This window comes from Pan paniscus, chromosome 7 (genome assembly GCF_029289425.2).
Source record: "Pan paniscus chromosome 7, NHGRI_mPanPan1-v2.0_pri, whole genome shotgun sequence".
NCBI classification, from domain to species: Eukaryota; Metazoa; Chordata; class Mammalia; order Primates; family Hominidae; genus Pan; species Pan paniscus.
In genome coordinates, this window is record NC_073256.2 from 113,260,199 (window position 1) to 113,274,026 (window position 13,828).

A 13,828-nucleotide genomic window follows, 5' to 3' on the forward strand; every position below is an offset into this window, starting at 1 on the left:
ACTAGAAAACAGAAACAAGCCCACTCTAAAGTGAAGTTGTGGAGATTGCATAAGACCAGGGGTATGTATGTAAAGTGCCTAAAGTTAGTACATAGCACACAGTAAGCACTCAATAAGAGGTAGCTATTATAATGACTACTTTATCATTAATGGTCATTTTCAAGCATTGTCTCCAGGATTACCACATACTGTATGTATGGCATCCTTGGGTCAAAGCAGGCATGCTTGAGGGCTTCCTTTTGGGCAAACGAGCAGCAATTCCACCAAAGTGCTATGTGCTTGAGTCTCTATTGCTGTCTCTAATGATCACCTAGTCTCTTCAGATTTTGATTTGGTTTCATTTCTGGACTTCGCAGTGTGTCATCTTTCCTTGCTGTGAATACTCCTCTTCTACCTGCTTGCAAATCAGCTTCTTAGATTCCTAATTAACCCTGAGGTTAACGCTAACTCTTTATGCCTGTAATGACTCAGTTCCTGCATGGATTCTCTCTCTGTCCCACACTCTCTGCCCTGTGTCTTGGGAGACATGGAAGTTTCTGGTGGGATCCATGTTCCTTTCGGGCTGTAAATCCCTACACCTTGAGGACTAGTGTTTCTGTATTCTTGAATACATCTTTACCACAAGTTTACATCTGCATCTAGACCTGCTAAAGCAGTTGTATGCCCTTTTCCAAGCCCTCTTCCTTCATCTCTCTGCACTGAGGGCCCCACAACACAAAGCGGAAGGAAGTGGTGAAGGGAGAAACAAAGCCTAATTGGCGACTGCTGCTTAGACCAATAGACTCACACTGTTTGCTTTGGAAGGGAAATGGCCTAAATGCTTTCCCCTCTGTTGGCATGAACCTACAAAGCATCTGATCCATCCAATTACATCCCATAGTAGGGGCTGATGGGTATTTAAAATTACATGGGTCAGGGCTCAGATGCAAGTGTAGTTCTCCCGGCTTGAGTTAAATCAAGTATTTACTTTGAGACCAAAAGTACAAATTGTGGGCTGTTGAATCAGCTGGAGTTCTCAAAATAGAATTTGACCTGAATAGAGATAATTCCATGAAAACACTACTGGAAACCAAAATGCTTATCTAATCTGTAAGTCTGGCAACATGTACAACATTACTGATCCCTGGTACTGGCGAGTCTTAATTTTTATGTCTAGAGGAAATTAAGCCAAGAAAAAGCGTACCATTTCATTCAGAGGAAAGATGTTCATACATTTTACATTTCAAATGATTCCATTTGAGCACTTGGAAAATTAAAGGGCTTTCAGCCAAAAACAGTTCTATGTCACTCAGCTATGTGGAGCTTAACTAAAGCTTGGCCTTATCTAACTTCTCAGAAATACACTAACCAGAGACTCTTTAAGAGTTCCAGAACTAGCATATGCCTACAAGGGATTAGAGAGAAGCCAAAGTCGAGGAAAGCAATTTACTCATAATGGAGAGTATAATGGTTATAGATACCAAGTATGAGAAGGGTCATTCCAGACTGTCAAAATGAGCTTCTCACTCACCATCACTAAAAGACCGTTCCCAGTATGGGCAGGAAAGAGCTCTGGTAATTCCTAATAATAGCAAGAAATAGGATTCCTCTCGGGATCTTTAAAACCCCACCTTTTCTAACAGTTAAAGGCACACAGTTCCAATGAGGAGGAGAAACAGCTGTTACTTTTCACAGAACTATGTATATTCTTAGCCTTTATTAACAGAGTACTCAAATATAATGTTATCAGGGAGGGCTTTTGAAACAGTCAACAAGCTGGGAAGTATGACTTCAAGAATACCTAGAATGCCTTCCCACTCTGCTCATCCTATGGTCTTAGTCCATTTGGGCTGCTATAAGAAATAGCATAAACTGGGTAGCTTACAAACAAGAGAAATTTATTTCTTGAAATTCTGGAGGCTGAAAGTCCAAGATCGAGGTGCTGGTAAATGCAGTGTCTGGTGAGGACCTGCTTCTTAGTTCATAAGCAATGCCTTCTCCCTGTATGCTCACATGGTGGAAAGGATGAATGGGTTCCCTTTATCCTATTTCACAAGAGCATTAATCCCATACATGAGGACTCTGCCATCATAGTCTAATCACCTCCCCAAAGGCCCCACTTCCTAACCTTAGGGGTTGGGATTTCAACATACAAACTTTGGAAGGACACAGACATTCAGGCCATAGCATACTATCTGTATACATACACTTATACTAGGTGAAGAGTACACACACACACACACCCCCCACACGTGTGTGTCATTGGAAGGAAAAGCTGGAGTTAGGGTAATTGTGCACTTAAGCTCAGACATTTAACTATGAGTTCGAAACAGAAAGGGGCATAAAAAGCAGTGACTGATGGCTGAAAAACCAGCATGGCAACCGGGCGTGGTGGCTCACTCCTGCAATCCCGGCACTTTGGGAGGCCAAGGTGGGTGGATCACGAGGTCAAGAGATGGAGACCATCCTACCCAACATGGTGAAACCCCGTCTCTACTAAAAATATAAAAAATAGCCAGGCGTGGTGGTGGGTGCCTGTAGTCCCAGCTACTCAGGAGGCTGAGGCAGGAGAATTGCTTGAACCTGGGAGGCGGAGGTTGCAGTGAGCCAAGATTGTGCCACTGCACTCCAGCCTGGGTGACAGAGAGAGACTCCATCTCAGGAAAAACAAACAAACAAAAACAAACGAACAAACAAAAAAATGGCCTTCTGAATAATGCTGACAAAAGCTACCCTTTTGCATAGCAGTTAAAGTTTAGACAAAAAAAATCCCATAATTCAGAAAAAGCTGCAAATATCTAAACTACAAAGAAAATGTGAGCGATTCTTATGTCAATTTGTCAGACATTGTTTTTCCCATTGAGATGACATTTAGTTTTATTATACAATATGTATATCATTACATAAATTTGAGCTCCAGCCTCTTCTGCAGTCACCATGACATATAAAAAGATATACATATATACATCATATATACACACATATATAATATATGAACTATATACATAATTCTTTTCACAGAACTATGTACATTCTTAGCCTTTATTAACAGAGCACTCAAATATAATGTTATCAGGGAGGGCTTTTTAGACAGTCAGCAAGCTGGGAAGTATGACTTCAAGAATACCTAGAATGCCTTCCCACTATCCTCATCCTGTGGTCTTAGTCCATTCTTGCTACTATAAGAAATAGCATAAACTGGGTAGCTTAAAGTTGCAAAAATAATACAGTACACATATGTGCACATATGCATATATGGACATATATAGACATGTACAGACAATCCTCATTATTTGTAGAATCTGTATTTGTGAATTTACCTACTCACTAAAATTTATTTGTAATCTTAAAATCAATACTTACAGTTCTTTCATGGTCATTTGTGGACATGTGCAGAGCAGCAGATGCCTGATGAATACAGGCAATTTGAGTTGCTTGATGAATAGAGTCTCAACTGAGTTAAAACAAGGCAACAGTCTGCCTTATTGTAGAATATCAGCTCCCATACTCTCGTACTGTAAACATGTCCTTTTGGTGGTTTATTTAGTGCCATATTGTTCACATTTTTGTGCTTTTGTTTGTGGTTTCATTGTTTAAAATGGGCCCATCCACAGTATTGAAGAGCTGTCCAGTGTTCCTAAATTTTAGAAGGCTGTGATGTGCCTTACAGAGAAAATACATGTATTAGATAAGCTTCATTGAGGCATGAGTTATAGTGCTGCTGCCTGTGAGTTCAGTGTTAATAAATCGAAAACAGATATTAAATAGATGTTAAATATTTAAACAGAAACACGCAGAAAACAAGGTTATATATTGATCAGTTGACAAAAATGTTGTGGCCAAAGGCTTGCTGCAGGAATCTAGCCCTGTACATCTCCTAGGAGCGATGGTTCAGTATTCATTAATTCAATGTTCATAGAGACTTCAGAGACCATAGCTAACACAAATAATGAGAGTTGGCTATCTACACCTTTTTATTTGGAAATAATTTAAGACTCACACTCACAAGAAGTTGCAAAAATAGTATGGTGTCTGTATATATTTTGCTCAGCTACCTCCAATGAAAAAATCTTATTTTCAAAACTCAGAAATTGATGTTGGTACAGTATTATTAACTTCAGTACAGACCTTAATTAGATTTCACCAGTTTTTAATGTATATACAGTTCTATAAATTGTATCACAAGTACAGATTCACGTAAAGATCACCACAGCTGGCATACAGAACTATTCCATCACCATAATAAAAATTCCGCATTACCACCTAATGGTCATACCCTCCCACAACCCTATCCCTAAACAACCCTGCCAACCACTGATCGATTCTCTATCACTATAATTTTGTGCCTTTGAAAAGTTCTATAAGTGGAATTATACACTTCAGCATACTTATCAGCTTATCAGGAAGACTTACTGCATGGTGGGGTCAAGTTCCTTTGCCACTCCTGACAGAATAAGGGGAGCAGTGGAATAACATGGGGGAAAAGATTCGTGAAGAGCTTGCCAACCCCTGGGAAGAGAAGTGGCTCCCTCTATTCTTCTCCTACGTCTATCCTCTTCCCTTGTGCCCATTCCTAAGTCGGTCCTATTCAGCAAATTGCTGCTGAGCACTTACTTGCTGCTGGGCTATGGGTGAAGGATACAAATATGAAAGCACATGGCCCTGTCCTCAGAATGCTCCAGTGGAATGTCAGGCAAAGATAGGAAAAAAGACAAATCATTTTAAAATGGTGCTTTTCCAGAGACAGAGCACAGCTGAAAGTTAGACTGCAGGTATTTAAGCCTACAGAAATGCAAGCAGAAAGATAATGTGATCTACTTTGTGAGAGGCAAACTCCTTGGCTGTAATGTTGAAGGGAATGAACTCAGATGAGGCTAGAAAGCAAATGCAATAATTCAGATTAGAGATGGTAACAGTCTTTTTCAACGCAGAGTTCAAGAAGATGGAGATGAGAGGCAAAACACAGATGAGAGCAGTCTCAACAGGGTTTGGTGACCGACTACAATGTGGTAAGTAAAAGAGGAAATGAAACCGAGAGCAAGGTTCCCAGCCTGGGAGGCAGGGTGCACGTGTTCTGTTAGCTAGATGGCCAAACAGGAGAAAGAACAGATTTGGAGGTGCATCTAACAGGGATGGGCAGGAAAACAATACATATTTATCGTTTTCCCCCTCTGATGTAAAATATGTCTTTGGATACACAGGAGATTCAGAATGCAGCCTTAAATCTGATGGATACATATTAGGCACTCAATAAATGTTATATGAATGAAATACATTTTGGAACTCAGAAGAGGGTTGAACATGTAACAGGAAATCAGGGTTGGAAATGTAACCTATTGTCACCTAAGAAGCATTCTGTTCCAAAATGACATCTCAGTCCCTCCCTTCTTCCTCTCCATGCCCCCCATAAAAAAATTTCTCTTCCCTTTATTAGGAAAATATTTGATAATGCTACCTAAAATGCTTAGAAATCACCTAAGCATCTGCAACTTAACTGCATGTATTATTTTTATATAACTGTACATCTCTGCTTTTTACTGTTATATTTTTAAAATATTATATTAAAAAGAAAGCAGATTTTAAACTTTTATTCTAATCATATTCTCTCTTGATAGAGTCATTTTTTATATTAAAAATTCTCTAACACACAACAGCAGGATTTTCTCCAGCTATGGGAGAAAAACCTTTAATTTTATGTGTCTTGTCAGGAGACCTAGTCTTTTGTCACCTTTGTTTTAATGAGTCTTGGAATTAGCAATTTATAATTCTTCTTTCACCTCACTCTTTTTTAGATAAATCAGATATACCTAAATAGGGATATGGGATAAAGTTTACAGTTCCGAAACAAAATAAAAACAAGAAAAACTATTCACAGCTCTGTTACTCAATTAACAGAGTCAACAATAAGAGGCATTTCACATGGTTATATATTAACCAGACGTTTTCAGATTCTTCCAAATCATATTTTGGAAGTATTTGGAAGACTTCTTTGCCTATAGTTTAACCAAATCCTCTTTTATTACTAGCCTTTTTTTTTTTTTTTTTTTGAGACAGAGTTTCGCTCTGTCACCCAGTCTAGAGTGCAGTGGTGTGATCTCGGCTCACTGCAACCTCCACCTCCTGGGTTCAAGCAATTCTCCTGCCTCAGCCTCCCAAGTAGCTGGTACTACAGACACAAGCCACCACACCAGGCTAATTTTTGTGTTTTTCAGTAGAAATGGGGTTTTACCATGTTGGCCAGGCTGGTCTTGAACTCCTGACTTCAAGTGATCCACCCGCCTCGTCCTCTCAAAATGCTAGAATTACAGGAGTGAGCCACCGCACCCAGCCTCCATTCTTACATTTTCTATGCATGTCTAGAATGGCTTCTGTGTTAGTGAATAACTCACATGCACCGGTTAATCCTTGCCAAGGGCTCTACCTGAATGGAACTTTCTTTCACAGCATTTCTGGCAGCTGTGAAGGAATCACTCTGAGCAAGCAGAAGTCCCCTCACTCTTACCCTCTGCCTCTTCTGTGGAGAGAAGCGCCGTGGGCCCACCTCCATCCCAGCTGAAGAAGTGGACTAGCTCCTGGTGGAAGAAGAAAAGAGCCATGTCTACTTCAGAAGGTCTGAGGTGACTCTGCCTCCAGGTGTCCCCAGCAGGAGAGATGTGCTGTCCACGGGCCCAGGGTCTCTATGCCTGTCTCTCACCTTCAGACTGGAAATCAACCAACAGTAATCTGGAATGTTGGTGGCTACGTGGCCTGATCTAATAGGGGGGAAAGAACGGTGGCTGACTCCTGCCTTCTCTTGGGGAAAGTCAAGCCAGGAACCACAAACTTTTTTTCTTCCCTTTTTATAAGCTCACTGTTTACCCAAGTTAGCTCCAGAAATGCTTACTTTCACTCTAGAAAAGGAGCACCATATTTTTCCACAGATCATTCACTGAGCCACTCACCTATGCCTCTTTCTTGCAAAACAATGGTGACACACTCCTTATTAAACTCATTGTAAGTTTTATTCGATTACAACTCAAATTTTTTTCACTTCTGTGTAGTCTCCACTGTTTGCTATTTACATAAGAAAATGTGGCCAGGTACAGTGGCTCACACCTGTAATCCCTGCACTTTAGGAGGCCGAGGCGGGCAGATCCCTTGAGGTCAGGAGTTCGAGACCAGCCTGGTGAATATGGTGAAATTCTTTCTCTAGTAGGAGTACAAAAATTAGCCAGATGTGGTGGTGGGCACCTGTAATCCTAAGTACTCAGGAGGCTGAGGCAGGAGAGTCACTTGAACAAGGGAGGTGGAGGTTACAGTGAGCCAAGATTGCACCACTGAACTCCAGCCTGGATGACAGAGTGAGACTCTGTCTCAAAAAAGAAAAAAAAAAAAATTAAAATTGAAAGTTATATGCATACTAGGGAAACAATTAATTTTAAAGTAAAGCAGAGGTGGGGGAAAGTGCATAAAAAATGTTAATAAAACCTGCTGAACTCCGAGTGGTAGCTGTCTTTGGGGAGGGGCAGGTAGACTTCAAGTCATTTTTCCCCCTTCTTGCTGTGTTTCTCCATTTTTCACTTTTTCTTTAATAAGCATGTGTTTCCAAAGTTCTACCTCCCATTTGCTCAGTAAATAATGACATGCATGTGCCCTTTTGACTCTCTTGCAATTTTTTGGAATCACCCCAGGTTCTTCCAAAGTCTTGTTCATTGTTCTTGGATCGTGTGGGAAGGCTGTGATTTGGATAAGTGTCTGACTATACGTTTTGGATGCTTCTGTAGTTAAGAACTAAGATGGGTGGGAGAATGAGTAACACGGTGACTGAAAAATTAGAAAAGTGATTCATAAAATGTACCCAGATATCTTGTCTTGCTCAGTTCTCTAAATGTCTTTCTACATTTTAGCCTCAGTTAACAGCATTGTGCTTTTCCCTGAAGGGATAGGGCTGCTGAGGTCAATGCTGTGCATTCCAAATCCTCGAAACAAGCTGCCTTATGTCTTTAGTCCAAGAGTGTATACAGTTCCTTAACAGAATCCAGAAGCCTTTGGGGTCCAAATACATTTGCTTTATTGCCCATTTTCTGCCACTCCCATTGCCTTGGTTCTCTCACTAAAGAACACATTTCTACCACATATTTCCAAGAAAAGAAAAACTCAGAAAGATATGGACAAGGGCTCTAAGGTCAGCTTTAATAATTAATTGGTGCATGCATTGTGTTATTGCACAGAACTAGGCATAAGAGTCCAAGAGACAGCTCATGTCTTCAATGAGATCAAGATCTAATGAGGCAGAATGACGAAAAGCAATTATAATTAATATTCTCTGCAAAGTGAAATATGGGTCAACATAGAGGCTTTAAGAATACATAGGAGACTTCACTCAGCTGAAGTTAAGGATATGACCAGAGAAGGCTTCCCAAAAAAGGCAGAGCCCTGAAGGAAAAATAGGAGATACGGGTGGGGAGAGAAGGGTGGGCATTGCAAGCAGAGGGAATGTTGTGTTCAAAGACTGGACCAAGAGAGACTCACTGTGAGTACTTCACAATGGGTTGGGCACATAATACGAAGAAAAGAGAAAGAGAAGATACAGCTGGAGAGGACAGTGGGGACCTAGCATGCTATGCTAGGTGAAGTTAGTAGGCAAAGTATTATATTGCTTTTAAACAAATGAAAGATATGATCAGATATTATACAGTTTTAGAGCTAGAAAGGATCTTAGAAATAATTTGGTGTGTCATCTTGCAATTGAGAACACCGAGACCCAGAGAAGCGAAGTGACTTGTACAATGTCATGCAGCCTGCTAAGGGTAGTGTTGAATCAAGAACTATTTGGGACACTTTCCAATCCATCCCAATAGGGCTGATTGCAATCCTATGAGTGGAGCCACATCCTCCAGAGTTTTGCATGAGACTTTACATTCAGGAATACAGGCTTATGTTCTCACGAGGCAGTTGCAAGTTTGGCCTCCTTCAATGTGAAAAGAGGCTTCACCACCAACAAGGATTTTCCAAGCATTTCTGAAACCAGGGCAATGTTCAAGATTAAAAGAAATAGAAGAACTTAAAAGAAAATGAAAAAGTGGGTTCAGCAGAGCAGAAGCCCTGTTCTTTCAGCATCTTCTGTTCCACTGCTTTTCATTCAAATAACCTCAACCTCCTTCCCCTCGCTTTTTTCATGTCCCTTGTTTTATTCTGGCCTCTGTTTTTATCCTTTCCTTCCCATTACTCTCAATTCCTCCTTTCCTATCCCTAAATGGCAGGCAGACATGGTCAGAATAAGGACTGAGTGAGAAGGATGTTAGGATCATGAGAAGCGAGCTCAAAATGACCTAAGTTTCTTTCTTTTCCCAATTCCAGCTTCCAGCCCAATATTAACCTTCTTCTCCTAACCTATTGGCAGGCTGCTGTCACACAGTGGGAACCCCAGCCATGCCAGTAAAACCCACGATCAGTGCCGCTGTATCCTCAAGGCTGAGCCATTGAGCCATTGACTCCCCTGATCCTCCCACCAGAGATGAAAAGTGACCCAAACACTAAGCCAACCAGCATTCCAGCTTCTTCTGCGCCGCCTAGGTGGAGCAACCGGAGGGAAGCAAGGCACTTGGAGGTCAGCCATTCCTGGCTGGCCAGGCCTGGCTGCTGGGCCCTGGCAAGCACACCAGAGAGGCTGGAGCCGCTGCCCCCACCTGAAGCCAGGCTGGGCTCTGGGGCCTGGACCTAGTTGGATGAGTGGGAGAAGAGAGGAACATCTCTTATCCTCTGCTCTTTTGAACTTTTTTGGCTGCTAGCGGGAAGACCTTCAGGGACTGGGGCACTGCGAGAAGGGAGAAGATGACGCTCCTCGGGAGGGAGTCGCCAGGCCTCTGCATGATATATCAGCCCTCGGAAGCCAATCTTACTTGCAGATAAAGCGCATTTGTTTTGTCCGGCTTGGAGCTGACAGGAGGAGGTTTGCTGGCGGGATGGCTTCCGGCCTGCTCATCCCTCTTCTGGTAAAACTACCTCTTAGGGGAAGGCGTCTAAGTTGTTTCCTCTCCTCTGTGGCTCCTAAGCACCTGCTGGGTGTAGAGGCTTCTGCTGGCTCCAAACAGCCTCCACCCCACAGGGACTTCTTGCCGCAGCCACCTGAGCCACACAGGCTTCTAGCAGCAGGCTTGTTGACAGGGAACAAATGACTGATGAGACTAGAGGATCTCACCCCCTTCCCAGGAAGAAGATGAAAGCAGCAATGGGCTCAAATCAAGCAGAGGTGATTCCTGCTCTGCCTGGCAGCACTGGCTGGGCCTGATGGAGCATTGGAAAGGAATGTGCCCATGAGACGAGTGCAGGCAGAGGCTCTGCTCTTGTCCTTGCCATCAGTCTGGCAACCTAGAAAGTCCTGGAGTCTATGGGAAAATCGGCTCTAGCCTTTTTATGTTCTGATTTAAGTTTAACACATTACATATTAGGTGCTTCCTGCATTTGCATTTAACAAAATAGCCCGATTATAAACACATCGTTCTTTTCCATACCATGTGGTTCCGCTTCTCTTTTGTAAGTTCACATTGGAATATAATTTATCGGGTCATTCAGTGATTCTGTAAATATCACTGAGTGCCTACACTACCTTGCAGTGATAATGCAGAAACCTCACAACTTTTCTCCTTGTCTTCACTTTTACTCACTTCCAATCCTTGCCCGATGCCAATACCACAGACACCTTTCTAAAGTGCAACTCTGACCACACTAAAAACTATGCAACAGAAGACATTCTCAAATCAGTCTGGTAGACACAATCTACCTTCGAAATCTCACCACTAGGCACACCGATGCAGGTCATGCTGAGCTACTAAATTTTTCCCTGAATATGACAATAATAGCTGTGATGGTTAATGCTGAGTGTCAACTTGATTGGCTCGAGGATGCAAAGTATTGTTCCTGGGTAAGTCTGTGAGGGTGTTGCCAAAGGAGGTTAACATTTGAGTCAATGGACTGGGAAAAGCAGACCCACCCTTAATCTGAGTGGGCACCATCTAATCAGCTGCCAGAGTGGCCAGAATAAAAGCAGGCAGAAGAACGTGAAAAGGCTAGACTGGCTTAACCTCCCAGCCTACATCTTTCTCCCATGCTGGATGCTTCCTGCTCTCAAACATCGGCGGACTCTAGTTTCTTCAGCTTTGAGACTTGGACTGGCTTCCTTGCTCCTGAGCCTATTGTGGGAGCTTGTGATCGTGTGAGTTATTACTTCTTAATAAATTCCTCTTTATACAGACATCTATCCTATTAGTTCTGTCCCTCTAGAGAACGCTGAAATACAATGGCTAATGCAGGGAGAGTTTACTGTGTACTGGTGACTCATTCAATTGTCATAAACAGCTTTTTTTTTTTTGTAACCAAAACTATAATCCCAAGGATTCTCACAAAACATATTACAAATGACAGCATGAAAACAAATTTTTGCGTAGTAACTCAAAGTTCACTTCTACAAAATACCCTTAAACTGGCAGGACATTGGTATTTTGAAATCTCAAATTTCCTAGTGAAGAATGTTACAAACAGGCATGTCTTCATATATAGCAATTACATAAGGAACTTATGACCTAAAGTAAAGGTAAACTTATTTGAAATTTAACAGATTCTATACCAACTTGGCAACCTCTCCCAGGGTGAAAACCAGTTGGATTTCTCAAAAACCTCTAATTTAGTTTGATGTTGCAGCTTTTCTTTTTATCCATTGGCTTGTGTTCCACAGCAACTTTTACCACTTGCTTAACTATAGCTGCATACTATATCACAGCTATGGAAAAAAAGTAAATCTTAGTTCCATTTTTGCCAGTTTTGTTTCTGTATTTTTTTAAAAATTACATTTCTACTAGGCAGAATTTAGAGGTTTATTATCAGTCTATGCATAACTAAAGTTCAAAGCAAATTCGATTTTGCTTAAGGGAACATCATAAAGTAGCAATTCTTGGTGTTACATGCTTCATAGAATCCATTTCAAACCACAGAGAATTGCACCTTTGTGTGTCACTGTTCCCAAAGGCAGACAAATTTGAAAAGTTAAAACATCTTTAAAATGTACCATGCTTATGAAGTCTCAAACAAAACTTGAGTTTTCTGCACATACTCTCGTCAAATGAAGTTATTTCCTGTATACAACTTCTCTTGCAAACTGGTCTTCTATTTCCTTTCATTCAACTTAAACTGACTGAGACCTAGAGAAGGATCGGGATGGCTTGTGATTTCTCTCCCAAGACAGTGATCTCTGTGTTTTCTCCTATCTCTAGAAAAGAAGATACTCCCCCTGTGAGAGAAGCTTTTCCTTCTTGGACATCTGCGGAGAGGTGGAGGACTCCTACGATGATCATCTCGAGGGTGACAGTCCCAAGAGATAGGTGGGCCATCATTTCTACTTCTTTTTTCACCATTTGACAGTTCTGCTCTCACAGGGCAGCTACACAGCGATCTTCCATCTAGCTCTCATACAGCTTCAGCCACATCTTGGGTTCAAATTCAAAAAAAGCTAAGTCGGGAGGATTTCTAGCAACCTACACACTTCAGAGTGGTCCTTAGTAGCGAAAGCCCATTCCAATTAAGTTTTGTTGCCATTTTTCCAAGATAACCTAGATAAACTTTACCATCCACTGAACAGAAATCATGATGCATTTCAAGAGCTAGGGTAAAAAGTGCTGAGGCTCAAATCTGCATGCTCCAAAGGACCTTCCTGCTTCCCTCCTGCCCAACTCCCACTGATGCTGTTGCTTACCAGGCATTCAGGAAACAGCAGATAAACAGCTCTTTGAGGGTAGATGCTATTATGATCCTTATTTTGCAAAAAAAAGAAAAAGCAATGAAGGCACTGAAAGAGGAAGTAACTTACCTCTGGTGCTATAACTAGTAAGTGGCTGAGCTGGCATTTCAACCAAGCAATCTGTCACAGCGTCTGTGTTCTTAAGCACCACACTATTGTCTTGTGACTTTGCCCATCCTGTTCCCCCTGCTCTTCCTCACCTTGTCAGTCCAGCACACACATATGCATGCTTCAATACCCAGATCAACTACCACATCCCTATAAAGGCTTTGTCCCTCCCACAGAGAGATACTTCGATGTCACACATCTTTATTCTTTCACTCAAGTTGAATTCTACTGCCCTATTAAGATATAGATTACACTGGCTCAGATCCCCAGTTTTTCAGACAGTGGGAATCCAAAACCCTTCCCCAGTATTTCTATGCATTCCTGGGAAGACTTTGAATGTGATGGGTAATTTTATGTGTCGACTTGACTGGACCACAAAATGCCCAGACATTTGGCCAGAGGATGTTCTGGGTGTGTCAGTGAGGATGTTCCTGAATGATTTACATTTGAATCAGCCAGGAGGGTGGCTCATACCTGTAATCCTATCACTTTGGGAGGCTAAGGTGAGAGGATTGCTTGAGCCCAGGGATCTGAGACCAGCCTGGGCAACATAGTGAGAACTTGACTCTACAAAAAGTAAAATTAACTGGGCATAGTGGTGCATGCTTGTAGTCCCAGCTACTTGGGAAGCTACAGTGGGAGGATCACTTGAGTCCAGGAGGTTGAGGCTTCAAAGAGCCGAGGTTGCGCCACTGCATTCTAGCCTGGGCGGCAGAGCAAGACTCTGTCTCAAAAAAAAAAAAAAAAAAAAAAAAAAAAATTGAATTAGTAGATTGGGTAAAGCAGATTGTGGCCCCTAAAATGGGTGGGCCTCACCTAATTGATTGAAGTCCTGAATAGAACAAAAAGACTGAGCAAGAGGAAACCCATTCTATTTGACTGCTTGAACTAAGACATTGGCTTTTTTCTTGCCTTCAGACTCAGACAGAAAGCATTGGCAGGCTTCAGCTTTCAGACTAGAACTTACGC

The 13,828-nt window shown here is 41.8% G+C and overlaps 1 pseudogene; it reads right to left on the reverse strand.

Annotated features, from left to right (window-relative positions):
• Nucleotides 1–12,139: 12,139 nt before the first annotated feature.
• Nucleotides 12,140–12,606, reverse strand: LOC100974132 (serine/arginine-rich splicing factor 3-like; annotated as a pseudogene).
• Between the last annotated feature and the right edge of the window lie 1,222 nt (nucleotides 12,607–13,828).